The sequence below is a fragment of the Heloderma suspectum genome, chromosome 7 (assembly GCF_057233095.1).
Source record: "Heloderma suspectum isolate Gila_16-S chromosome 7, 16-S_ref, whole genome shotgun sequence".
Taxonomy (NCBI): domain Eukaryota; kingdom Metazoa; phylum Chordata; class Lepidosauria; order Squamata; family Helodermatidae; genus Heloderma; species Heloderma suspectum.
The window spans coordinates 78,669,081-78,696,053 of NC_139464.1; the positions used below are offsets into that span (position 1 = coordinate 78,669,081).

The window sequence follows — 26,973 nt, forward strand, 5'->3', positions numbered from 1 at the left end:
CATTGCTTTTCTTCAGTATCCCAAGCTTTAAGGGACTAGAAATGTTGTGGGATGATAAACTCAGCCAACTTGACATCGGCATAGAATATTACAAAGAACCAAGGTGCTACATCAATTAATCCCATCTGGCATTCCTCCACCTAAAAACATATTCCCAATAGCAAGCCTTCAGGGATGGCCAAATTAGAGGCAGCAGGGAGCACCCTGATGAAATCATCAGTGAGCTCATAATGGTCAGACCAAATTGCCAATATCCGCTGGATAATGGAGAAAGCCAGGGAGTTTCAGAAAAACATCTATTTCTGTTTTATTAACTATTCTAAAGCCTTTGATTGTGTGGATCATAACAAATTGTGGCAAGTTCTTGGTGGTATGGGGATACCAAATCATCTTGTCTGCCTCCTGAGGAATCTGTATAACGACCAAGTAGCAACAGTAAGAACAGACCATGGAACAACGGACTGGTTTAAGATTGGGAAAGGAGTACGGCAGGGTTGTATACTCTCACCCTACCTATTCAACCTGTACGCAGAACACATCATGTAACATGCTGGGCTTGATGAAGCCAAAGCTGGAGTTAAAATCGCTGGAAGAAACATTAACAATCTCAGATATGCAGATGATACCACTTGGATGGCTGAAAGCGAGGAGGAGCTGAGGAACCTCATGACGAAGGTGAAAGAAGAAAGTGCAAAAGCTGGGTTGCAGTTAAACCTCAAAAAAAGCAAGATTATGGCAACCAGTTTGATTGATAACTGGCAAATAGAGGGAGAAAACGTGGAGGCAGTGACAGACTTTCTAGGCACAAAGATTACTGCAGATGCTGACTGCAGCCAGGAAATCAGAGGACTTTTACTTCTTGGGAGGACAGTAATGACAAATCTTGATAAAGTAGTGAAGAGCAGAGACATCACACTGACAACAAAGGTCCGCATAGTGAAAGCAATGATATTCCCCGTGGAAACCTATGGCAGTGAGAGCTGGACAATAAGTAAGGCTGAGTGGAGGAAGATAGATGCTTTTGAACTGTGGTGTTGGAGGGAAATTCTGAGACTGCCTTGGACTGCGAGGAGATCAAACCAGTCCATACTTCAGGAAATAAAGCCAGACTGCTCACTTGAGGGAAGGATATTAAAGGCAAAACTGAAGTACTTTGGCCACATAATGAGAAGACAGGATACCCTGGAGAAGATGCTGATGCTAGGGAAAGTGGAAGGCAAAAGGAAGAGGGGCCGACCAAGGGCAAGATGGATGGATGATATTCTGAGGTGACGGACTCGAACTTGGGGAGCTGGGGATAGCAACAGCCGACAGGAAGCTCTGGCATGGGCTGGTCCATGAAGTCATGAAGAGTCAGAAGCGACTGACCGAATAAATAACAACAACAAAGGGAAGGGCAAGTACGCTTTCCATTTCCCCCCACCCCAGCATTTAAATAGAGATACTTTGAGTAGTAGCCTTTATTTCAAAATAGCTGTATATTTCATATGAAGGAATAAAATCTGCACATCCTGTTACTAACAAGTATTCAGGGCTGCAGCCACTGACCAATAGCCACTGACCTTAATTACAGCACCTTCAAAACTTCATCATCATACTAAGTATGTCTCCTCCCCGCAGTATTTTTCAGTCTTCACAGCAATATAGATTTCCTACAATAAAAAGTAACATTGATTCTTTTAAAATGCAGACATGTCTCCATTTGTATTCATATCTTAGAATGATATTCTAACAGAATGATATTCTATGAGGTTACTTCATGGATTCTACACCTGTGGCTCCCACTGAATACACATTTATCTATTCATTTTCATCAATGAAATTTATCCAACTTGCTTGTAACAAGAACTTGATTTTCAATGTCCACAAATAAAGCTTTCAAGAATAAACAGCAACATCTCAATACAACTTATTTTACGAGTAAGCTGTTGTCATTCTCCTAAAGGAATTTCAAAGAAGGTTTCAGCATGAAATTGTGTTTAGAACTTATCAGTTTGATTCTATCCATTTAGGCTTGAATTGAGATAATGGTTTCCTTCCCCACTATATGTGTTAATTAACTTAGCATTGCTAGGATGATTGTGTTGTCACCAACAGCAGCTGTTGTGAATGGTTTCTGCTTATTTAGCTGACATTTAAGCTTTAATTGTTACTATTTACCGTTTTCCCTATCTACATAGATAGGGTGTGTGTGTGTATGCATGCAATACCAGTTGAGTATAACACTTCATGCATTTGATGAATTAAACTCTAGTCTGCAAAACCTTATGCCATTAATAAAGCTGTTAGTCTTTAAAGGTTCCACAAGCCTCTTTGTTACATTTACTGCAACTGGCCTATACTGCAATCCTATACATGCCTATTCAGAAGTAAACCTGAGTTCAGTGGGACTTGCTCCAAGGTACACATGCATAGGATTGTAGCCTAATTAGCTCTATACCACAGGAAGGTGGGGGAAAAGTATTCTTGCTTACATCATTAGCTTAAGATCACAAGTCCTTTCTCCATTTCAGCCTATATTAAATATGGTTGAGGTTTAGAGGGAGGATTGTTAATGAGGCCGTTTTAACTGGAAAGTGAAGAAAAGAAATATCCAAGATTAGAGGCTACTTACTTGCTTTACACAAATCAGTAATATGCTCCCTACCCTATGGAGCAAGATTCACCCAGGTCAAGTTGCTCAGGGCTGGGCCATCCCTGGACAGGACTTCATTGCTAAACACCAAGTATATTGGCTACTGGTCACGATGTCTGTGTACTACCCCCAGTATCTGGTATGCTGGGGAATGTAAGCAGAAGGGTACTAGTGTATTCATGTCCTTCTTGTGGGCATCTCACTGGGGCATCTGGTGGGAGCAGAAGATTGGCCTTCAGGCTGATCCAGCACAACTCTTATGTTCTTAAGTACAAGAGACCCAAAATGCTTTATCCTCTTGCAATCAGCTTCAACATGGGACATAAGAAGAGCCATGCTGGATCAGAACAAAGGCCTATCTAGTCCAGCATTATATTTACACAGTGGCCAACAAGATGCCCCAACAGGAAGCCCAGAAGCAAGACGTGAGTGCAACAGCACCATCCCACTCATGTTCCCCAGCAACTGGTGTACAGAGGCATACTGCTTTGAATACAAAGCCATAGTTAGTAGCAGCCGTTGATAGCCTTATCCTCCAGATGTGGGTAACAGGAAATTGCTGGAAATCACCAGAATTAATTTACAATAGTGTGAAAACAACCTTAAAGTAAAAATTTGAGATAACATATAATTCAAAGGAAGCCAAGTAATTTTGTGACTTGAGGTAATTTTAGGAAAATATGTCTTTCTCTTCACAAGTATTCAGAGTTATGAACTGGGTTTTTAAAGCTCCACTCAGCTTTTCACTATATAACAGCTTTTAAAATTCCATATTTGACTTTGTATGTCCCAAAGCTCTAGCCATTACTTTGGAGGTGGAGAACCATTTATGTTCCCTTAAGTACAAAATGGGTAGTTCTTTAGCCTTTAATAAGTCTTCTTGCTGCTAGGCAACAATGCATACTGGTACGGCGGCAAGATTATGCAGCACTCATGCCATTTTCCTCAATTTACAAGCAGACAGCATAATAAAACTAAAATAAAGAATCCATATTTTCAGGACTGAAAAATCTGGCCAGTAACAAATATAAAGCTCTAGCTAATATCTGTTTGGGTTTTACATAAACTGAAATAATTCTTTTCCTTGTACAAATCCATTTTCTTTACTTTCCTAAACATTATGCATTATTCAAGGACTTATCTCATAGCCATAAGTAGCCCCAGGCCAGGCCAGCCTAGTCACATACATTTTATTACAAGTGACCAATATTTTAAAAAATTATTTAACATATATATTTTAAAAGCTGGATGAGTTACCAGATAAACATCCAAAACTAGTAAATAACCATTACAAATACATTTGATATATTTGATGGCAGTTTTTTGATGGCATTTGCTCTTTTGCACAATACAGCACTTCCTTTAAGTAATTTTCCTTTACATTGTACAAAATCTGTTTGCTGTGTAGACTATAGGTGTGATAGTCTATAAGAATTCTACTAAAATATTAATGGTGAACCACACAATTATCAGTTTCTCCCTCATAAAATTCAGTCATGCAAATATTTAATCAGGGACATGTCAGACTACTCATTTTGACAATATCAGCATCAGCCAATGATGCCCTGAGGTTTTAATACATACTGACTTTTCTATCACTTTAGTGGCTGATATATGCAAAGTAGGACATTTTAAAGATGACCTACTTCTCAGGTCTTATAATATCTACTTATTGCTTCCAATGATGACCTAAAGTTTTTTCTCTAGGGACAGATCACTGCCTAAAGCGCAAAAAGAGAAAACAAACATAATCCCTTTACTCTCAACACTATAAACTCAATTACATCCCTGTCAAGAGAACATCCAGGAGCATACTACACAGGACACCATCTGTCCAATACTATTTAGAATGCTCTTTGAGCAGTATCAGAAAAAGAGATCACAGCATTAACTCTGCAGCCATTCATAATAAGGTAGAATCAACTCTTTGTTGACTACAGATACAAATTACATGTATTTGCAGACTGCAAAAGTGAAGTCAGCCATCTTCAGTATATGTATACGTCTTATTGTACATATACATATACTGATTTTTGCATGTCAAAAGCCATAAAAATGTAACAAAGAAAAAAAAATACTATTTGGACAAACCAAAATTGTCACATTTCATTGATAATCCAAGAGCAGAAAAGTTAGGGGGTTTAGTTTATTGTCACTGAAGTAGTCCCTTTGAATCACCACCAGCCTGCTTTTTAACCTGCCTGAAGGTTAAAAAGCACTTACTGTCCCAAAGACAACTCTACTTCACTCTGTATATGTTTATGTGCCTCTACTGAATTTTTCTGATGACATTCATTCTCATACATATATATATATATATATATATATATATATCACATTGTTGTTGTTGTTCAGTCGTTCAGTCGTGTCCGACTCTTCGTGACCCCATGGACCATAGCACGCCAGGCCTTCCTGTCCTGCGCTCTCTCCCGGAGCGTGCTCAAGTTCATATTCATTGCATCCGTGATGCTATCTAGCCATCTCAGCCTCTGCCGTCCCCTTCTCCTTTGGCCTTCAGTCTTTCCCAGCATCAGGGTCTTTTCCAGGGAGTTTTCTCTTCGCATTAGGTGGCCAAAATATTAGAGCTTCAGCTTCATTATCTGTCCTTCCAATGAGTACTCAGGGTTGATTTCCTTTAGGATGGACTGATTTGACCTCCTTGCAGTCCAGGGGACTCGTAAGAGTCTTCTCCAGCACAACAGTTCGAAAGAATCAATTCTTCGGCGCTCAGCCTTCCTTATAGTCCAGCTCTCACAGCCATACATTACTACTGGGAAAACCATAGCTTTGATTAGACGGACCTTTGTCGGCAAGGTGATGTCTCTGCTTCTTACTATGCTGTCTAGGTTGGCCATAGCTTTCCTCCCCAGGAGCAAGCGTCTTTTAATTTCATGGCTACAGTCACCGTCTGCGGTGATCTTGGAGCCCAAGAAAGTAAAATCTGTCACTGCTTCCATTTCTTCCCCTTCTATATGCCAGGAAGTGATAGGGCCAGATGCCATGATCTTCGTTTTTGTAATGTTGAGTTTCAAACCAGCTTTTGCACTCTCCTCTTTCACCCTCAACAAGAGGCTCTTGAGATCCTCTTCGCTTTCTGCCATTAGGGTGGTATCGTCTGCATATCGGAGGTTGTTGATAATTCTTCCAGCAATCTTAATTCCGACCTCTGATTCATCCAACCTGCCATTTCTCATGATGTACTCTGCATATAAGTTAAATAAGCAGGGTGACACATATATGCATACTAACATTGTTCATCTGCTGATCTATAATTTTTAGATGTTTTTGTCTTTTATAGATTGTGCTTGTATGTTTTGCAGTGTTATTACTGAGACATCAAAGTAAGTGAAGAGCAGATTTAAATGTGACAAAGGCCATATGAAGAAAAGGACTTAGTTATTCTAGTGGCACAACATTTAAAAATATACCAAAGCATACAAGTACAGTGTTGATAGAGCAGCGGTGAGTGCACTGGCATGCAGTTGCATTCATATGTCACAGCATGCAAGCTAATATACTTTAAATCAGAGGTAGAGAATCCACAGCCCATGAGCCTGCCAGGTACGTAGAACAGCTATGGTGAAGTGCTTTTTCATGTGGCTTTGCATGGCTTCCATTGTGTTTTGACTACAGATTATTTAAACATGATGGCATTTGCATCTGGCTGTATGAATCTGAAACAGTAATGCTAGCAAACCACTCATTCATTAAAAAAAAAAAAATCAATTTAAATTTAGCTCTAAATAGTTGCTGAAATAGACCAGGTCACTTTAAGGGAAAAGGCCTCCGTAAATAGGGAGGCAGGGCTAACCAGCCTAAAAGGAGCCAAAACCATACTTAAGGCTCAGTCACAACATGCTACTTATTTATGTATTTAGTCCATTTTTATACCATGGAATAGCCAAAGCTCTCTGGGTGGTTCACTTGTTGGAGCAACATACAGGTAAACTTGTCCGGCTTCCTTCAGCAATAGCATCCCTCGGAGCTCTCCGTGGTGCTGCTCTATTTTCTTTCTCTCCGGGAAACCTGACTCCTGCTTGGTCAGAATCCACTGAACTTGACTTGCCTCGACTCCTTAGTGTGAATTAGACTTCACAGTATACAACAATCCCAGGCCCTCAGTGTGACAATGGAGCTCACTCTCTGAAACAAAATACTCTAGCTCTAACTAGGGAGATGTTTGTGGCTCTCTATTTTTTGATTTATCAGTATGGACAATCGTACTTCTCTTCCTCCCTGTGCCCCATATTTAATCTTTTCTTTTCTTGGTCCTATTTGCCATACATACTAATGTTCTTTTTCTCCTGTGCCTTACGTTTGACTTCATTTCCTTGAACTTGTTGTGCCACCCATCCCACATCCACTGACTATATTTTCTTTGAACGTTATTTCCCCCACCTTTTTTTCTTCCTTTCTTCCATTTTCTCCCTTTTCAATACCGTCCTACATTTTACCTGCCATTTTAGTAGTTTTGCCTCAAGTTCAGTATTGAATAAACCAGAGATGGTAAGTCTGACGATTATTTTTCTACCTATTCCTCCAACCCTTCATACCCTGGTCTACCAGGCCCTGTCCATCTCCAACATAACAATAACCACTAGGCACTAATCCCTAATCTACCAAGTCTTGCCAAGGGTCTTCTACCACCCAACATGTGTGTTTTTTAAAAAATCAAAGGTTAGCAACCATACTTCTAATATCCTGAGGCTTTTTCAGGTACTGGTTGTTTTACACCACACATTAGATGGAACCTCATCTAGAGCCATGTTCCTGCAGCAGATTCCACTGCAGCCACACTGAGATTCCTCTACAACAGGGTGCCCCATATATGATGATGGCTCAGGTGATGGGAGCCACACACATATACATACATATATGTACACACACACACACACACACACACACACCAGCAATCCTGATGCAGATTGCTCTATCCTCACTGCAAGGACTGGCAAGGAAAGAATGAGGGTCTCTGGGGGATTTCCTTCAGTTTGCTAGCTTTGTGTCCAATTATATTTTACTGCCCTAGCCCATTTAAGAATAGCCTAAGAAGTGCAGAATTGAGGACAGATCATACTTTAGCAGGATGACAAAGAACCTCACCTTGCCAAAACAAATATAACTTGCAGATGTTGCTATGCAATCAGGCAAACATTCCAAATTACAGATTTAAGAGATCAACTGTTGATGTATTTCCAGACAAACAGCATATGGGATTCCCAATATCCCTTCCCAATGCTTAACACTTAGTTTGTCATTACAGCTTTCTACAGGAGAGAAGAAAGCACATTTGCCACCCAGAGAGTCAAGCCAAGAATGGTACATTTCATACTGGATAATATTGGCCTAAATTTGATATCTGTTTTATTTTTAAGTTTCTAGCACCATCAATAATTATGTGTGAGTAATTCCTGTGTTTCAAAATAGTGGAAATGATTCATATATGTGTCTAGCTCCAAAAGTCTCCATTCACAATTACACCGGTGAGCCTCAGACCTAGGTTTGTATTACATGAGACTATATTAGCTTTGCACTATTTTCCAACATAGGACTGGATTTTCCTGGATTCCATTGTATGGGATCCAGGAAAACTGGATCCCATATAATGGCTGGGATCTGAAGAGCTACTTAGGTAGGCCTGAAGGCTTGCCCAGTGGCACTTATTCTTTACTTGTCACTGTATATCAGGAACACTGCTGGTTCCAAGTTGTATGAAGCTCTTTGGTAAGACTGCCTCAGTGGGACTCCTCTTCTTTGCCCATTCAGCTGTTCTCTTCTGCTGGGCCCAGTCTGTATCACTACCAGAAGGATAGGGCAAGGTGAGTGGAGGCTGATGTTCCATTTCCATGCTCTTGTCACTGTTCACATGCTCAGAGAGGGCATGAACAAACACACAGGCAGGAAGAAAATGCAGGACATGGAATCATGGGCTCAAGTTACAGGAAGCCAGATTCCAGCTGAACACCAGGAAAAACGTCCTGACTGTTAGAGCAATATGACAATGGAACCAATTACCTAGGGAGGTGGTGGGCTCTCCCGCACTAGAGGAATTCAAGGTAAAGCTGGACAGCCACTTGTCAGGGATGCTTTGACTTGGATTCCTCCACTGAGCAGGGGGTTAGACTTGATGATCTTATAGGACCCTTCCAACCCTACTATTCTATGATTCTACAAGAGGAGCAAGGCCAGAGGGCTAGCAGTTGGCCCTTGCTGGCAGGTGGGCTTGGGCAGGTACCTGACAATACTGATCCCTGATGCTGGCCCTAATGAAGAGTGAATATTTCCCCTCTCTTCTTATTTCCAAAATTACTTCAGAGTAGCATCAGAGTCACCCATTCCTCAGCTGGTTTAGATGAGCACATCAAGTCTCAAGCCGTTATGGCTGCTTATATCTATCCCTTCACCCTTTTGGGAGAGGAGAGGATAAATTTATGTGTGTTTTTCCCCAAAAGGAGAACAGAACAAGAACTTGTCTTTCAAAGACTATATTGTAGCATGAAGGAAGGGAGTAATTTCCTTAGCCAAATTCTCTGCCAATTCCCAAGTAGCATTACTTACAATTGTTACTTCTTCAGGCATTTGGAAAGGAAGCACCTGCCAACTTTCACTGGAGAAATAAAAACATCACAGAAGCAAAGAAATAGAGCTTTGTGGGTGAAACTCAAATTATGGGAAACAGTTTTTAAGAAGAGCAAAAAAAACTTTAAAAAATCACTTGGGAGGACAGAACATTTACTACCTAAAACTAAAATTATCTTTACCATTTGGTAGTTATTAAGTCATAACTCATTTACACAGAAATCTTTCATATTTATCTAAGAGTTTAAATTGCCAGTAATTAGTCTGTATAGTATATTGGCAAGCATTGATTTGAACTCTACAGCTGAACAAAATATAGTTGTGGCAAGATTAGCAACCTTCTCTTTAACTGCTCTGCTTAATACAAGAATTCACTCTAAACTGAACCAATATTCTAAACGAATAACATAGCCACATTTTAAAATGTGTGTTCTTATTCATAGCTGGGTTCAGGCATTCAATGCAAAGTGTTAAAACCTTCCTCCTGTTTCTCTCGACCATATACTACATCCTAGAGCTATAGCCACTCATCATGCAGCCATTCAACTCATCTTGCTGAATGTGACCTCTTCAACCCCTCTATTCCTAGAGCTCAGAGGTGGGAAACCTCTGACATGCATGCCAAATCAGGCACATCTGGCCCACAAGGTCTTGCCTGATGTCTCTCTCCTCCTAGAAGCCCCGCCCCTCCAAAGAGAGATGGGGCAGGACAGCAAGTGAGCTGCAGCCTTGAAGCCAAGGCTCAATCAGTTTTGCTTGTCCCTTGCCTTTCCCAATCACAGAAACGCAGAAGAGGAGTGAAGCTAGCTTAAGACTCAGCCAGCGCTGGGAAGAGTGGCTTCCCCCAGGCCCTTGCAGAGTCCCTTCAGCTGCTGTTTACTGTCCCAATCAAAACAGTGAGCTGTGGGTGAAGCTACCACATGACTAGTCTGGTGCTCGGGGAAGCAGCTCCTCCAATCACCAGCTGAGTCCCTTTCTCCATGCAAAGAAAGGCTCTGTGCCATTCTCTCCATGAAGAAGGCTAAAATGGGCATTATTATGGTATCAGGAGAGGGGTCCCATGACATCATCTGGCCTGCCACAAGGAACAAATCCAGTTCCCCACCCCTGCTATAAGCTCTATGAACCAATCACATATTACACAAAGTCCATGATCTGCACCGTATGATTAAGGCCTGGATGGGTTGTTGACACATCTCTCAAGATCTCATGCACTCCATTCAGGCCACTGGGCTCTTCAAATTCGTCCATTTGGCATCATTAGATAGATAAAACTTTATTACGGTCAAAGACCAGCCCAGGCATCATTAGCAATTTATTTATTTATTTATTTATTACATTTTTATACCATCCAATAGCTGAAGCTCTCTGAGCAGTTAACAATTATAATCATAAAATACAGCATGATAAAACATAATATAAAACTTTAAAAATTTAAATTACAGTATAAAAGCAAAATAAAAATCAGCAGCCGTGTAAAGATTAAAACTACAGTAACAAATTTAAAAACAACAGAAACTAAAAGACTAAAATGTCTGGGAAAATAAGGTGGCCTTCACTTGGTGCCAAGAAGACCACAACGTAGTCACCAGGTGAACCTCTCTGGGGAGGTCATTCCACAACTGGGGTGCCACAACAGAAAAGGCCCTCTCCTTAGTAGCTACTTGCTTCACTTCATTGGCAAGGGCAACTTTCTTGCTACCCTACAGCATTAATCCCCACTTCCTTAGTTTCTCAACTGCTTCAGAACTGCAAACATTTGTGGAAGAAAACATTACCTTTTTTTAATTAAAAAAGTATTTTAAAAAAAGTGTGTTATCTCCATCTGCTGATGCACCAGAAGAACCACACTCCACAAAGCGGTTCTTCAAGCAGCCTCCTAAGTTTTCCAAAAGCAGTCAATGCAAATCAATGTTGTGTTTACATGGGCACAATCCATACCCATAATCACTAGTGCATTTAAATTTTAGAACTAGATGCGTTCAAAATCTTTACCTGTACACAAGCAAGGGCATGGTCATGCATGCCCATAATTCATGCCCTCCAATCTTGTATTGAAGAAAATAGGAACACACTTGTGCCTGTATACTCTATTGTTCTTATTCGTAGAGCCAAATTAGGTGTTATGTAGGAGTTCCATTATTTGAACTCCATGTTCCCCCCCCAGCAGCTGCAGAACCCCTTATCCTGAATACAACTATGACACAAGGTGAGGAAATTAAATCCTTCTTCCCCCCCGCCCAAGAAAATCCCCCAGCAAAAACCTGCCATTTGCCACAACTGGAGATTGGGCACAACCCTGATATGTTTGGTGTTATGAGAACAAGGCACAAGTATGGAAGCTCCCTTCTCTTCTGCTGCTTTCATGTCAAGACTGGAAGTTTCTAATTTCAGCTTGCAGCAAACTACTGTTTGCATTAAACCAGAACTGCAAACCACATTCAAACCATGGCTTGCAACCCTCGTTTAAGGGCAAACTATGGTTTTTCCAATCTATAATTTGATGGATTCTGTCAAAACAGCAAACTATGATCTGCCACTAATCACAGTCAGAAAGCTTTTAGTCTCAGCAAATAAGGGGAGAAGGAAGCTGGTGAACCCGAAGTTCATGGCAGCTCACACTTGTAACACCACATGGCTGCATAATGCAGCCATAATGTATGTCTGCATTGTGTCTGAATAACCCCATTATTAACTGAAAACAGAATTACAATAAATATGAACCATGCCCTGTCATTGATACAAGATTGCTCACCAACTTATGAATAATAGCCATCCTATGAAAATGTTGCCATAAAAACATAGGTTGTATGTTAAATCCTTCAAATAACTCTGCTGATGAAACAAACAGCAACCAACCATTACAAAGGGCTCCTTCACACTGAGCTTTTATCCTGCGGTTGAGATTGCTCCTTCACGGAAGTTTGTGGGCTCTTTACATGATGCAGAGATCATCCAAGGCATCTCCTGCACTAAACGCCCTTGGTTCCGTTTTTAAATAGATTGCAGATAATGAGCTATCAAATTACCCTGTTATGTTCTGCTTCAGTTTCCTCCGTAAAAAGAGTGAAAGTGGCAAGAAGAGGAGCGAGATCAATGAAAGATAATGGAAGACTCGGATACAGGCAGGAGGAGGGGTAACGGAGTGGGGGGAAAGGAAGCACGTAAAAAAGGGAGTTGTTGTGAGAAAGCTCCATTTTAAATGCAGGATTTTAGGCTGGTGTAGAGATGCCCAAAGGCTTCCCCCAAGCATGCTACTATTAAAAATCAGACAGCAATTCTGACCCCACTGCTCCCATGCTTCAGGAAAATTACTGCACTGCTTTTCTCCTGCTTTGACATGTGCCAGCAGATTGTGAAACACTGCTTAGAATCAAGGGAATGGCTATAACTGGCATTTGCCATTACTTTAACATGGATTGCCCAAAGGTGTAAAACAGGTGTAAAATAGATTTATGGTAAATGCAAGTGGGAGGAGTGAAAGGGCTACTTTGGGTGTAAAGGAGAGTGTAAAGGAAGAGACTGGACAGATTACATGGATGAGCAACTTCTCCCTTTATTTGTTCAGCTGTGTTGAGATCAGCACTCAATACTGTATCAAATGAAGATTGGGGAACTGATCTTAAATTTGTCTGCAAGGCCACTGGCCTAGAAGGAAGGTATCCTGATAGTAAGTTTATCAAGTATACCTGAATGGGTACATTGGTGTTTCATGTCTGAGGAGTGGCCCACCAAAAACTCACTGGTGTGTTCCTTTTATTCTACAGACAACAGTATACTCCACTGCACAACAGGTTTCTTGGCTAAGTTGGTTCTGCAGAATATCAAGGAGTAGTATTTAGGTTTGTGACTTTTCAGCTCCATAATAGGATCCCAAATAACTCACTAGCTCAAGAACATGGGATTAAGTTTTGTACTGGCCTAAAAACCAGTGCTTTAATTATCAGAGCTGCTGAGAAGATGCCATAAGGATTCTGCAGATATCCCCCACCTAAATTGGCCACTTACACATCATGTGGAAATGCATCACCAGAAAAGAGGATAACAGAGGACAGAGTTTTGCATCACAAATGTATGTTTATGAATATCTGCAAATGCAAGCATTACTATAATTTAAACAGGAATACAGTACATTTCACCACAGTAGGAAGACCATGACCAAGTGACATATGCGCCTGCTCAGTCTACTGTCCAGGTGCTAGCTGTTGATGGACAACTTCAAAACCCCTACTTCTTAAAGTTGTTTATCTTTAAATTGAATTTGGGCTGGACATCCATTAAAATAGAGGACTGTCCTCTGTAAGATAAGACTCATCCCACCATCCCCACTATTCACTGAACATAGAGTGGGGAGCAGGACTTCACCCACTGACATCAGCATGACTTTTGAGCTCATTCTCAATCTCTACACCACTTTCACACTACTGTAGTTATTTCAGAGATAAATGTTAAATGCATGTAGTAGGTGGAAATAAAGACTGTAGGAACAATCCTGCTCTCTCTTTTATACGTGTTTGTTGTGATGTGTGAAGACAGTCTTGATTTGGTTTTCAAAATGCCTAGATAGTTGGGATTTTTGGTTTATGCTTTGGGGTGGTGTATGTTTTGTGTGTTAAATGGTATAACCCTGTCTTCAGACGTCCTGAAATTTTCATGTCAACCCCACTTACTGATAGTCAGGTTTCCCACAGGGGAGGGACCATAACTCAACGGCAGAGCATATGCTTTGCATGCAGAAGGTTCCAGGTTCAATCCTTGGCATCTCCAGGTAGGGAGAACTAGGAAAGGCTCCTGCCTGACACCCTGGAGAGGTGCTGCCAAACAGCGTCGACAATACTGGGCTAGATGGAACAAGGGTCTGACTCGCTATAAGGCTACTTCCTATGTATCATTTAACTGGACAGGGGTAAGGAACCTGTGTTCCTCCAGATCTTGTTGCACTCTACTTCCCATCAGCCCCAGCCAGCATGGTCAATGGTCAGAAATGTTGGGTGTTGTAGTCAAACAAAATCTGAAGTGTCACAGGTTCCCTACTCCTGAACTGGAGGATTAAATCCTAACACAAGCTCTGCAGGATATTCTGCTCAACTTAACATTATGCACCAATCTATTACAATTATTTTCCTTATTTATCTTCTTTAAATAGCTCATTTACACGACAATCCTAAGCATACTTATGACTAAGCAAGCTGCCTTGGGGTCCTTGCAAGAGGGAAAAGGCGAGGTATAAATGCAATAAATTAAAATAAACAAATAGATAAGCCAGTCCCATTGATTCTCCAAGTAGACATGTTAATGACTGGGCAATTAATGCTGAAAGGGGTGATGGAGACACTAATGTTTACCAATGTGAATATTGAAAAATGATGTGCCTTAGAGATTTGAACCCTAAGTCTAGATTCAACAATCTAGCCACTAGGCCATGGACCTAACAATGGCTTTTCATCTCTATGTTATCACTGTTTATCTGGTTCACTTTCAGATGGCTACCTGAAGGTAAGGCAACAGCAGCTTCTAAGTCCTTTCAATCTGCCCCAGCCTTTAAAACCTGAAACAACCATTGTCTGCTAATAACACTTCATGAAGCTTTCACAAACCCAGCTTCCTGAATTTCCATTTTGTTTTGAAGGGAAAGGGAAAATGATTATCCAGCTGTGAATTCTTAATGCTGATGTAATTCCAGATAGAAATTGCAGCAATTCTACATAGCAAACTAAAGTAACATTAGAGGCTTCTGTGGCCAGATTCATCAAGGGAAAACTGTCAAGGAACAGAGCTCATCACTTCCTTTGAATTCTTTAGTAATATGCCAACACAATGCAGGTTTGTATAGATCAACCACTCTTAAGGACTGGGTCAGCTGCTTGCAAAATTCCAAAGAACATCCAAAAATAAGAGAGCACAAATGGAACTGGAACAGCTGTGCTGGGTCACAAACCTAGGCCTGTTTTAGCTACAAACCTTCCTTTATGCTTGCAAACTTGTGTAGTATTCCAAGAAATGTATAATATGCCCTAATTTCAAGTATACTTTGATCATGCCCAATTTGTCTTTAAGTCAATCCCACCCTTATAATGAAGTGCAGATTAATCTTATTCCAATTCTATGAATAATATTATTGTGAAAGGGAAAGCTCATATGTGCAGAAACATAACCAAACATTTTAAATCAAAGGCTATAGTAGGCATGGCCTGAGATTTGAGGAAAAAATAACATCTTAAAATAAATACAATTTTCTAGGTTTAATCACAGCACTATTTAAAACACAGCACTGTTCATGCACATTTACTCTGTAGTAAACCATGCTAAGTTCAATGGGACTTACTCCCTAGTAAGTGGATTTAGAATTACAACCTTATCAGTTTCCAGTAAAGACTATTCATTATGCAAATTCAACAAAACTCCCCTGACATCTACTGCAGTTTTATTTTAACCCAGTGGCCTTTATACAATTAGCAATAGCTCACTATAGGCATACCCCCATCTCTTATGGAATGCCATGATCTTCCATGCAACCATCATAAAACTGGAGGGGAGGGAGGGAGGAAGGAAGAAACTTAACTAGTCAGGAAATATCTCCACTCATTGCCATCTAGGTTTGCTAGCTGTTAAAGGGACACTTAGGGAGGCCAGCTGCAGTATTTCCAGAAAGGTAACCACATTAGTCTGTTGCAGCAAAAACAAAGAGTGCTGTTGCATCTTAAAGACTAACAAATGTATTACAACATGAAGTGGATTTTAGTCTGCAGATACTTATGCCATAATACATTTGTTAGTCTTCAAGGTGCCACAACACTCTTTATTGCTTTTCCCATTCCTTAGTATGTGTGAGGCAGCTTGATCTCCTGCAATGCACAGGTGTTTTTATACCTTGGAGATGAATGTTATCAGCTGCTAATTGCTGCAGATCTAGCTTCTATTACAGGCACACCTACTGGTATCCTACTAACTTATTTATTGTGGAATTCAGATATTGCCAGTGGCCAGAAGAAAGCAAGCCTAGCCTCTTCCTGTGCCTTTAACAGAGACTGGATATGCAAAAACTAGCAGGTGTTTTATGCCATGGAGCTAAACACTTCCACTTGCTGATAGCTGCTGCAGATCAAAGTGTCATTAAAGCTACAGGCACAGGGGGGTAGCAACCATGTCTCCAGAAAGGGTGCAGTTACGAAGACATCTCATGCCGGTCTTACCTGTTTTTGATGGCATGCTCTTGCCCTTGCATGTGTTTCCCATGTTGGGAGAAAATTAGCTACACCTACTGAAACTGTAAATCAGCCCTGTTAACTGTATACTGGCAAATGGCTACTGCACAAAACATCACAAAAATCTAATTGCTCACTCTGCACGTTAGAAACCTGAGAGATTCAAGTGAAAAATCCCACAACAACTACAGACATAGATTAACATCCTTGTGCAAGTCATAACTTTCGGTTGAGGAACAACATTAAATCTATCTCACAAGAGGATTGTGAGAGGAGGTGCTAAAAGAAAATCTTTAAAAATCTAAAAAAAAAATAAGTTATTAGGACACTGGGGTGCAATAGGTGTTATATAGATCAGACAAACTGAAAAAGGGATTCAGGGATAAGAGGTGTGATTAATCTTGCCAAATTCAAACCCTAAGAGAATTCCTGTACTGTTAGGAGATGCAAGGAAGGCAGAATTTCACCAGGTACATCTAAACCAACTACATGCTGAAGAGACCGTACCTGATGAAATTTTCCCTCCTATGTAGCTCAAAAACTATAGCAGCTCTACCAGGATTTGGGCCAGGGAACCTATGGCACGGCTCGCTGCGGGGAATGAAATTGCATCAGCTTCCCATGCACTGAGATCATCAGAGGTTGGATGCACTCACTATCAGAAGGGAAGCAGATGGTGCCTAGAAAGGGGGCCTTTTCAGGGATGGCAACTCATTTATGGAATTTTCTCCCTTCCTCAGGCAGGCTTTTTTGGAACCAGGCAAATACCTTTCCATTTCCCCAGGCTTCTAATTATTCAACTATGATGAATGTATTGCTCCTAGTTTTTATCTACTGTTTTTGCTTTTTAATTTTCTCATTTTATGTTTGTTTTACGTTTATTCTGCTGTGCACTACATACATTTTAATGAATAAACACAGAGGTGCAGCTAAGAAATTTGGCAGCATGGCTCATGACATGATACGATTTCATCACAAGGTTATCATGTATAATCACTAATGAATTGCAAACAATACTGGTAGTCTTCAGAAATAGCCACAGTTGGAATACATACAATGACAGATGTGTGTTGGAACGGGAATGACTAGATTAATGGGCAAGAGGAAAGAGTGGGATTATATGCCAACCCTGCAATTTACGGTAAAGAAATAAAGTCTGATGGAACAAGTGCAGATTATTTAGGTTAAGAATAACTCTGGGATCAGAGATTCATCTCAAGATGAGTACATAAACTAATGGCCATTCATAACATTTGCAACCATTTAAAATAGAATACCCAAATCACTCCCTTGAATGGCTGTGGGAAATAAGTATTGCATTAGTGGCGCAGATTCATTTAAATTAAAGCCATAAAAAATCCTTCCTAGCCTGAAGCCTCAACTGGAACTTTGAGATGAAACCTTCTAGGAAATTCTTTGAAATGCAGGCGTCTAGTCACTTTGGATTCTGGAAAACCTGGTGAGTCCAGGAAAAGCTAGCTGATACCACAGGACCTCAATTTCTCCAAGGACCCATCTTCTCTGCAAAAGATGTTTAAGTAATCATACTTCTATTTAGCATTTGTGGGGAACCTGTGGCCTGCCTAGGGAAGTGAAGGCCCAGAAAAAAATGGAAAAAACAGGGGGAAATCCAGAAAACCAGATGTTGTTCAACTCCATTCTCATCAACTCCAGCCAGCAAGGCCAATGGGATGATGGGAGCTGAAGTCCAACAACATCTGAAGGGCCATGTCTTGCCAACAGGCAGATGAAGGAGGAAGAGAATTGTGGAAGTACTTTGCATTTGTGAAGTCTAATTAACTTAATAGAGAACAAAAGGTGCTTGCTAGTTTGTGTGGTGAGGCAGGGGTAGGCAAAAAGCAAATATTCGGGTGTTTTGGACTTCAACTCCCAGAAGCCCCTGCCAGCAGGGTCAATTCTCAGGAATGCTAGGGGCTGAAGTCCAAAACATTCAGAGATCTACCTTCTGCCCATCCCTGTGGTAAGGGATCATCCTTAAAATCAGTTATGGTTCCATGATTTAGGGTATGCTCAGTGCTGAAGGCCAAAGAGATCTTGGTGCTGCTTTGAGAAGTTGAAATCCTCGGATTACAGTAAGTACAGAGAGTGGGTGAGTCATGATGTCTGAGAATATGAGCTATGAATCCACAGTCTGAATTTCATCTCTGGCATAATGTAACCAGGTGCTCTTAGTCAAGTGAATATCTCTCAGCCTCAGGCCCCCTTCCATCCGCAATAGGACGATAATAATAGTAACCTGTCTTACAACATAATGATGGGTTTTGAACATCCTAAACATTTTAAACATTCATACCAGAGGTCTAAAAAAAAAAAAAAGACATATGAATTGTAAATATAGAGACTGTGTAGTTTCTCTCTGTGGTCCACCAGTAAAAGGAGCCCAGGGGGGGGATACTACTGAGTAGCAGCTCAATTTTATATTTTCAAAACATTTCTCCATTTCTCATCCCAGCAACCATAGGGTCAGCTTCAGGTCCAAAGTGTAACCACCGAATCACCTGCTGAGCCTAATTTGACTGTCCACAGACTCCTTCTCCCCTACTTAATCTTGGGACTCTCGCAATGTGACTTCCACATCAAGTCAGGGTCCCATTCCCCCCGCCCCCGCCTCAAACCTACTTTTTCTAAAGTCTTGCCTGAAGAAGGGATCAGGGGATCTCAAAAGTTTGCACCTTTTTGTGATCTTTTGGTTGACCTAACAAAGGTATTACATGAATAAGGATTTTGGAAACTTTGTTTGGTCAATACAGCTACGTTTGCTTTTTGGATTACATTCGTAAATGGATTGACTCATACATAATTTATTAATTAATTTATTTCAAACATTTCTATCCCACCCTATATCATTAAGATCTCAGGGCGGTGTACAGATAAAATCAATTTAAGCAGTATAACACAATGAATAATTTAAACACTTTAAAACATATTAAACTATTAAACAAGCTAATACCAGTTAAAATCTAAAACAATAAAACAGTTAAAATAACGTGCTAGGGAATGCATTTAGCCCTCAGAGGCTTTGGTAAAAAGCCATGTTTTTACTTGGTGCCAAAACAAGACCAATGTCTGTGCCAATCGGGCCTCCAAGGGGTGGGCATTCCAAAACCAGGGTGCCACAGCAGAGAAGGCCCTCTCCCACATCCCACCACATTGTATTTCTCACACTGGTGGGATGCAGAGGAGGGCCCCCCTAACAGATCTCAGTTCTCTGGCAGGCATATATAGGGAGAGGTGCTCCCTCAAATATCAAGGTCCCAAGCTGCTTAGGGCTTTAAATGTCATCACCAAAACCTTGAATTATGACTGGAAGCGTATTGGTAGCCAGTGCAATTACTTTAAAACTGGTGTTATATGATTTTGATGAGGTGTTCCAGTCAGCAGTCTAGCTGCTGCATTTTGCACTAGTTGCAACTTCCGAGTCATCTTCAAGGGCAGCCCCATGTAAAGTGCATTGCAGTAGTCTAATCAGGAAGTTACCAGTGCATCTACTACTGTGGCTAGGTTACCCCTGTCCAGGAAAGGCTGTGGCTGGCGGATCAGCTGAAGCTGGCCCCACGTACTCTGGGCCACAGAGTCCACCCGGGGCTCCAGTGACAGGGATGGATCTAGGAGTACTCCCAAGCTACGCACCTGCTCCTTCGGGGGAGTGCAACCCCGTCCAGGACAGGTTGCTTACCCAATTCCCGGACTCGGGAACCACCAATCCACAGTGCTTCTGTTTTATCAGGGTCTAGCTTCAGTTTCTTGGCCCTCATCCAGTCCATTACAGCCTCTAGGCACTGGTCCAGCTCCTTCACCGCCTCAGCCAACTCCGACGACAAGGAGAAACAGAGCTGAGTATCATCAGCGTACTGGTGACACCCCACCCCAAAATTCCTAATGACCTCTCCCAGCAGCTCCATATAGATGTTTAACAGCATGGGGGATAGAATGGAACCCTGTGGCACCCCACAGCTTAATAGCCATGGGTAGAACAGGAATCCCACAATACCATTGTCTGGAATCAGCCCTGCAGGTAGGAGTGGAACCACTGTAGCACAGTGACCTCAACTCCCATCCTGCAGAGCCAGTCCAGTAAGACACCATGATCAATGGTATCAAAAGCCTCTGAGAGATCCAGGAAGATCAACAGGGTAGCACTCCCCCTGTCTTTCATCCAGAGTAGGTCATCAGTCAAAGCAACAAAGGCCATTTCAGTGCCATACCCTGGCCTGAAACCAGACTGAAATGGGTCCAGATAATCAGTTTCCTCCAAGAAAGTCTGAAGCTGCCCAGCCACCACACACTCAAGCACCTTGCCCAAGAAGGGGATATTGGCAATGGGGCAATAGTTCTCACATACCTCTGGATCCAGGGAGGTCTTCTTCAGGAGAGGGTGTACTACAGCCTCTTTCAAGGCAGCAGGAACCACCCCCTGACAGAGTGAAGCATTTACCACTCGCTGGACCCACCCAGCCAATCCACCCCTGCTGTATAAGCCAAGATGGGCAAGGGTCAAGCTTACATGTGGTGGGCCAGACTGATTAGTATCTTGGCCCACATCAGGCTGCAACAACTGAAACTGATCCCAGGAAACACAACCAAACAGGACACTGGACACCTCTCCAGACTCTGCGATAACTGTAGCATCAAGTTCTGAATGAATACGAGCAACTTTCTCCTCAAAGTGCCTAGCAAATTTATTACAGCAAATGACCGAGGGTTCCAGTTCCAGTTTCTCTGAGCCTCATATAACCTCACTTGTTCCTTCTCAATCCTTGCAGGAGGTTGATGGGGGTAGATGGGTGATGCGGGTAGATATAGGTCAATTTTGTAAAAATCTTGTACTTTGAATACCTTGTTACAGGTATCTGTCTCCTCCCATGCCATGAAGCATTATAGTCATTGGTTATTTATATTATTCGTACAGAGTTATTAACCAGGGATTTCCTTGTTTATTCTTTTTCTTTTTAAAAGTTACATATGATAACATACATAAAATCTAGTTAGAGGCATAAAGTAGCATCCAATGTTAGTCCTATGTACAGTGGACCCATTGAAAAGAATGAGATTTAAGTTAGTCACAACTAACTTAACTTCCATTCATTTCAATGGGTCAACTCTATGTAGGGCTAACATTTGATACTACCAAAAATGGCTACTTCCACCCTTAGTTCACTGAAGTCTTGGCTGTAGTCTCGACTGAGGAATAAAGGTGAAAGTTGCAATTTATGCCCTTGGCTATATAGCAAAACTACATTTGCTTAGAAAGAACTTTCACCAAAACCAGTGAAACTTTTTATATATTGCATTTCTATTTAGTATGCGGCATTACTGCTGAGCTCAGCAGTGGCAGAGTCTGGGAGCAATTTCTCTGTTCTCACCAGCAGGTGTTACTATAATCAAGATGAACTGCAACATATACACCAAGTGACAATTTATTAAAAAAAAAAAAGAAAGAAGAAAAAGTAATTGCATTTCAAATAAAGTAATCAAAAAAACAAATGTACAAGTGTGGGCTTGTCAAGGATTCTATAAACATATAAAACTTTGGACAAAAACTGTCAGAGAGAAACCAGCCTGCATTTTGGAATTCAAACAGCATCTACACAAGATGCCTGCATAACTGCCATGGCAGCGCTAAAATGGATGTGTGAACTACAACGAAAGCTATTAATGCCTGCATTATTCATACACAGGCTGGAAAATATCCTACATGTTAAAAAAAACTGCATTCTTTAGGCTTTCTCAATCTGTTTCTGTTCAAGTCCAGGCTACTTTTATGTAATACGGTTTTTAAAAATGAAGTTTATGGTGAATTATATGTCCTACTTCCGCTTTATATATGCAGCATATTTAAGGTGTAAATGCAAACAACAGCAATGAGGATATGTTAAAGATACCTTCTGGAGGCCATTGCAATTTCAGTAGTCTACTGTCTTTTCACTGACTGTAAAGGTGGATCCAATTCCTGGTCTGCTCTTTCAGTCTAGCTTCTGCAATATATATGCACACACTTGGGATAAAACAGCCCCATACAGTGGTTCCTCTAAGTATCTATACAATAACATACATAAAATATTATTCCTCCATGTGAAAAGGCCTGTTAACCCATTTTAGGGGCACAAAGGTATACCTAGGATGGGTTAACGAGGCTTTTTACAGGGATCTACCTAGTATGTACTGTCAAATTAATATCATTTCCTTGCACTGGATCATGCTAGGTCCTTTCCACAGTGAATACTCCCATGAGTTCAGACACTGTAAATTAACAATTAATTAGGAATGCTTGTGTGAACATCAATCCCCCTGAAAATATCACCCCTGAGCAACATGTATTTTTTGTGTAACCAGGCTTAAGAATCTTGCTCTTGTTCTCCTTGACGCTTCTGCCTGTTGGAAATCCAGACAAGCTTCTCCTCAGCAATGGTGCAGTTCAGGAAAAGGAAGGAGAGAAACACTCTTTTAAATATATATATTTAAATTCATACTGCCCCAAGCAGATGGATGGATCCATCCATCCGCTTGGGGCAATATGAATTTATTTTTATCACCATAGCCTGGGCAAAAGAGCTAAATATCACCAGAACTTGAGCAAAGGAGTCAAACAGGTGAGCCGAAAGGCAAGAAGTCTTTGACTCCTGGTGTTCTAAGACTGAAAGGGGGTGGGGGAGAATGTATAGGGGGCGAAAAAGAAAAGGAAAGCGGGCGGCAACCTACATTTGACTAAACATCGTACCGCTTCCGACCACTCTTCCCCTCCCCAAACTGGCTGCATTCGAGTCACAGCTTACTGCCCCCGCCAAAAAACCGAGCTGGCTGCTTCTTGCTCGGGCGGGGTTCAGTGGGAAAAGTTGCCCGGGCTCCCCTCCGTCCTCCTTCAGCGGCATCCACGGCGCTGCCCCCAGGCTGCCCCCACCTGGCACCGACGTCAACCCGGCGCACTTCGCTCTGAGGCGCACCCCTTTCCCCCGGGAGCGTCGCGCGCACCCCGACAACTAAGAGGTTATGCCAGCGGCCTCAGCCCGCCCCGCGCTTGGCGCGCACCCCTCCCGAAGGGTGGGCCGGGCTTCGGGGCATGTAAATCACGCCAGAAATAGGTAAACCAGCCCCTCCGACCTTCCCCTCCGCTGCGCAGATCGAACAATAAAAAAGCCAGCTCCTACCTGTGTGCAGGGATAGCGGCTGCACAGCGGGACTCGGCGCCGGAGGCTTCCCGCGCCCGGCGCACGCACCTGGGAGCGCCCTGCCTGCCTTCCCGCTCGCCCTCTACTCCTCCACGAGCCTCCCAAACGCCTCGGCAGCTGCCCGCCTTGCCTGAGGGGCTCCGGGCGAACCGAGCCTATTGGGGCAAGGGGAGGGTGGCGGGGGGGAGCGTCGGGTACTGATTGGACAGGGGTGATGTCACTCTTGAGCCTGGCAACCAGGATAACGTTGCTGGGTCAGGGTAGGGCGCTCGCGGGGCGGGAAGCAGCCGCAGCCTCGCAGCTGCAAAGGAGTTGCGGGGGGGGGGCGAGCCAGGGAGTGGCGGCGACGGGGCTCAGGAGGCGCCTCGGTCCTCGGCGCAAGCCGTTACGCCCCCCGGAGAGCCGGAGGGTGGCGAGGAAAGGCGAGCGGCGCGCTCAGCTCCCACCCGCCCATCTCCTCTCTATTCTCGGTGACACATTACTGCAGGTGCAAAGGCGGCGGGGCAGCGCGGCCCCGCCTCCGCGCCGGCTCAGTGGGCCCGTGCGCCGTCCCCTCGCACATGCCCAGTGCCAAAATGAAGCCCCCGCGAAGCTCCTGCCCTCATCCTACCCTACCTGGAGTTTCTCACCGCGGCGCTGCCCTGCGCCAGCAGCTCCCTCGCAAGGACGCAGGGCGTGGAGAAATGGATTTGGACTGCCGGACGGGATTGGAGGATGCTCAGGGAGATGGAAACGCAGATCAAGGCAGCAGCCGATGCTTCGCGGAGCTAGGGAAGTGAGAAGCCGAAACAGGAGGGGAGGGGAGAAGCCGAGTCTGTGTGGGTGGGCGTTTAAAATTAGGTCTTGCATATTATTGTGCACTCACTTCGGAAAGTCCCGCAGTGTACATAAAAGTCAAGTTTCCCCGCGCTCCATCACCCACGCTCTAGCTACCATTTCAAGTTGTGCACTAGGACACAGAATTCCATGCTCTGGTGCCAAAATAAATCAGATCTCTATCCAAGCCAGATTTTTTTCTCCCCAGTTTGCTCTTGTATAATAAATTTATCTCTTCCCTGCCTGCATCAGAGTACAGATACTAAGGGTCAAACTAGTTAAATGCATTTTTGCATTTGGTGTGCAGAGTTTGTTTTAATGTAAAGAAGCATTTAACTTCACAAGTCAAATTCACCATCTACACAACTACAGGCTCAACTGGCATCAGAAAAATGTGGGAGGATTTAGGAACTTTGTTAAGGGCACAGTCCTATGGGGACTCCAAATTTGTAATCCGAATTCAGAGGCTTATGCCCATCTGTGAAGGAGTGCTGGAACTAATTCCAACTCCCCTGCAAGGTAGGACAGGCCACTTCTGGCCTCACATTCCCCAAACACCCAGTAGCCACCCTTCCAGGCCAATAGACACTGAAATTAGCACAGAGCTTACCCAGAAGGAGTTACACCAACCTTAAATTGGATAAATGCTTATTTAGAAAAGGGGGGTAGAGGTAGTAGATTGTAGAGAGGAGTACAAAGCTGAGATACACAAGAAGGGAACCCTTCTGCTTCGAGAGCCTTCTACCAACACACCCAAGCAAAATAACAAAAGCTGGCTAACCTATCCTTGTACATACCAAAGTAAGGGCCTCCTGGGATAGAGTCCAACCCTTGACCCAGGTCCAAAGACCATCATAATGAGAGGAGACAGCCATGCCTCTGCCTCAGCTCCTTTTAAGTCTCAGTGCTGGCAACCCAAGTCAGATTTTCCCCAGCCAATCACCAACCCAGTTCTTGGGTCTGCCACCCTCACTCCAGAAGGAGGTAGGATCTTCCCACCAAACCCAGTTGTTATCACTTCCCCAATTAATGAAGACGGAACCTGGCCTTGAGCAGCAGGAGGAGCTTTCCAGATAACACACTCCCAGAGGGTTGCATCAGAGACGAAAGCAAGTCCTAGGTTCATGGTGGAGAAACATGCTGGCGTTCTTGACACCATCCAATGCAGGGCGGGAGGGACGGCAGAGGTGATATTTTCTCCATGCTGGCTATGAATGCTGACTCTGACCTCAGATCCAGGAATCCAAACTATGCTATCACCCCTTGGACACTGTCTATAGGATTGCTCTCTCAGTTAACTTATCTTTGGCTTTAAGCAAAAATGTTTAAATCAGGGATGGGTAACTTCTGGTGGGAAATCAGTGCTGGCCCTGCCATTAGACAAGTGAAGCAGTTGCCTCAGGTGGCAAATGCTAGGAGGCAGCAGCAAGGTGTTGGAGGAGAGAACTGTGGCCTGCTCTGTGCCCCCTAAGCTAGCCCCTTCAGATAACTGGAGGATGCTGTCCCATTGACAATGTTGAAGAAAGAAAGACTCAGCTGCCAGTCCAGTCTGCTTTCATACCTTAAATGGAGGGGGGATGTTATTTGCCTCAGTGAGCCAAAAGTCTTGGGCTGGCCCTGGGACCAGGGCACCCCAGAACCCAATCCTGCTGCCGCTGTGCTACCAAAATGGAATGATTTCACAACAATGCAAATATTCTACCAATTAAACACCATGCAATGTGGTCAACCAAACAATGCAAGGAGCTAGCAAAGTCTTTATTCCAGGTACAGGATTTGGTACCTTGTGTAAACTGCCTTGGTTGGTCTCAGAAAAGCGGTATAGAAATACTGTAAATACAGTGGAGGGTGTTGCATAACCATTTGTTAGAGCCTCAAAAGTTTCCACACAGCCCAAGAAAGCAGACATTCCTAATTTAAACCAGTCATTCTGTTAATTAGAGGGATTCAACACCACAACTCTTTTATTCATAACTGATTATAAACAGGGTATTTCACCCAGCTGGCCTCTATGCTGGTTACCTACTCATAAACCCATGCTGAGTTCTCGCTCACCAGTTAGAAATGGCTGATTTAAATAATGACATTAGAAAGAAAAAGTGGCCAAAAACCAGTCAAACCCCATTATGAGCTCTAGATTCAAATTCTGTAGTTACCCTGTGATGATGTGGCTATTTTCCTCACATCCTAGAGAAAGAGAATAGCACTGTGTGTCATTCTGCAACAGACCTGTTAAAAGTAGCATCCCATCTTTATTCTCTGTCCATAACAGCTATATTATGGTCCATACAACACCATAAACATGTCTACATAGTAATCACACTCCACTAATTTCTTGCACACAAGTTCTATATAAACCTGCCAATTATCATATGCATTTCTTTATCACAGAGTCCCCTGTCTTGGATGCCAGCCCAAAATCTTAAGTAATCATAATAAACCAGATCTCCAGAATCTCTTTTTGCCTCCACTTTCTGGCTCCAGCCGCTGCCCTAAATCAGGGGTGGGCAACCTGGGGCCCTAGATCTAATTTCAACAGCCCTCAGCAAGT

At 42.7% G+C, this 26,973-nt stretch overlaps 1 protein-coding gene across 2 annotated transcripts in view; it reads right to left on the bottom strand.

Moving 5' to 3' along the window:
• Positions 1–24,133, bottom strand: part of CNTN1 (contactin 1) — a 310,396-nt gene extending 286,263 nt beyond the window's left edge. Inside the window, exons 1-3 of one of the 2 annotated variants that reach the window (XM_084810709.1) lie at positions 23,586–24,133; positions 22,323–22,415; positions 1,563–1,652 (exon numbers count right to left, since the gene is read on the bottom strand). The gene's annotated coding sequence lies outside the window, so the exon portion shown is untranslated. The remainder of the gene's footprint in view (positions 1–1,562; positions 1,653–22,322; positions 22,416–23,585) is intronic. The other variant, XM_084810708.1, reaches the window with a different exon arrangement.
• Positions 24,134–26,973: the final 2,840 nt, after the last annotated feature.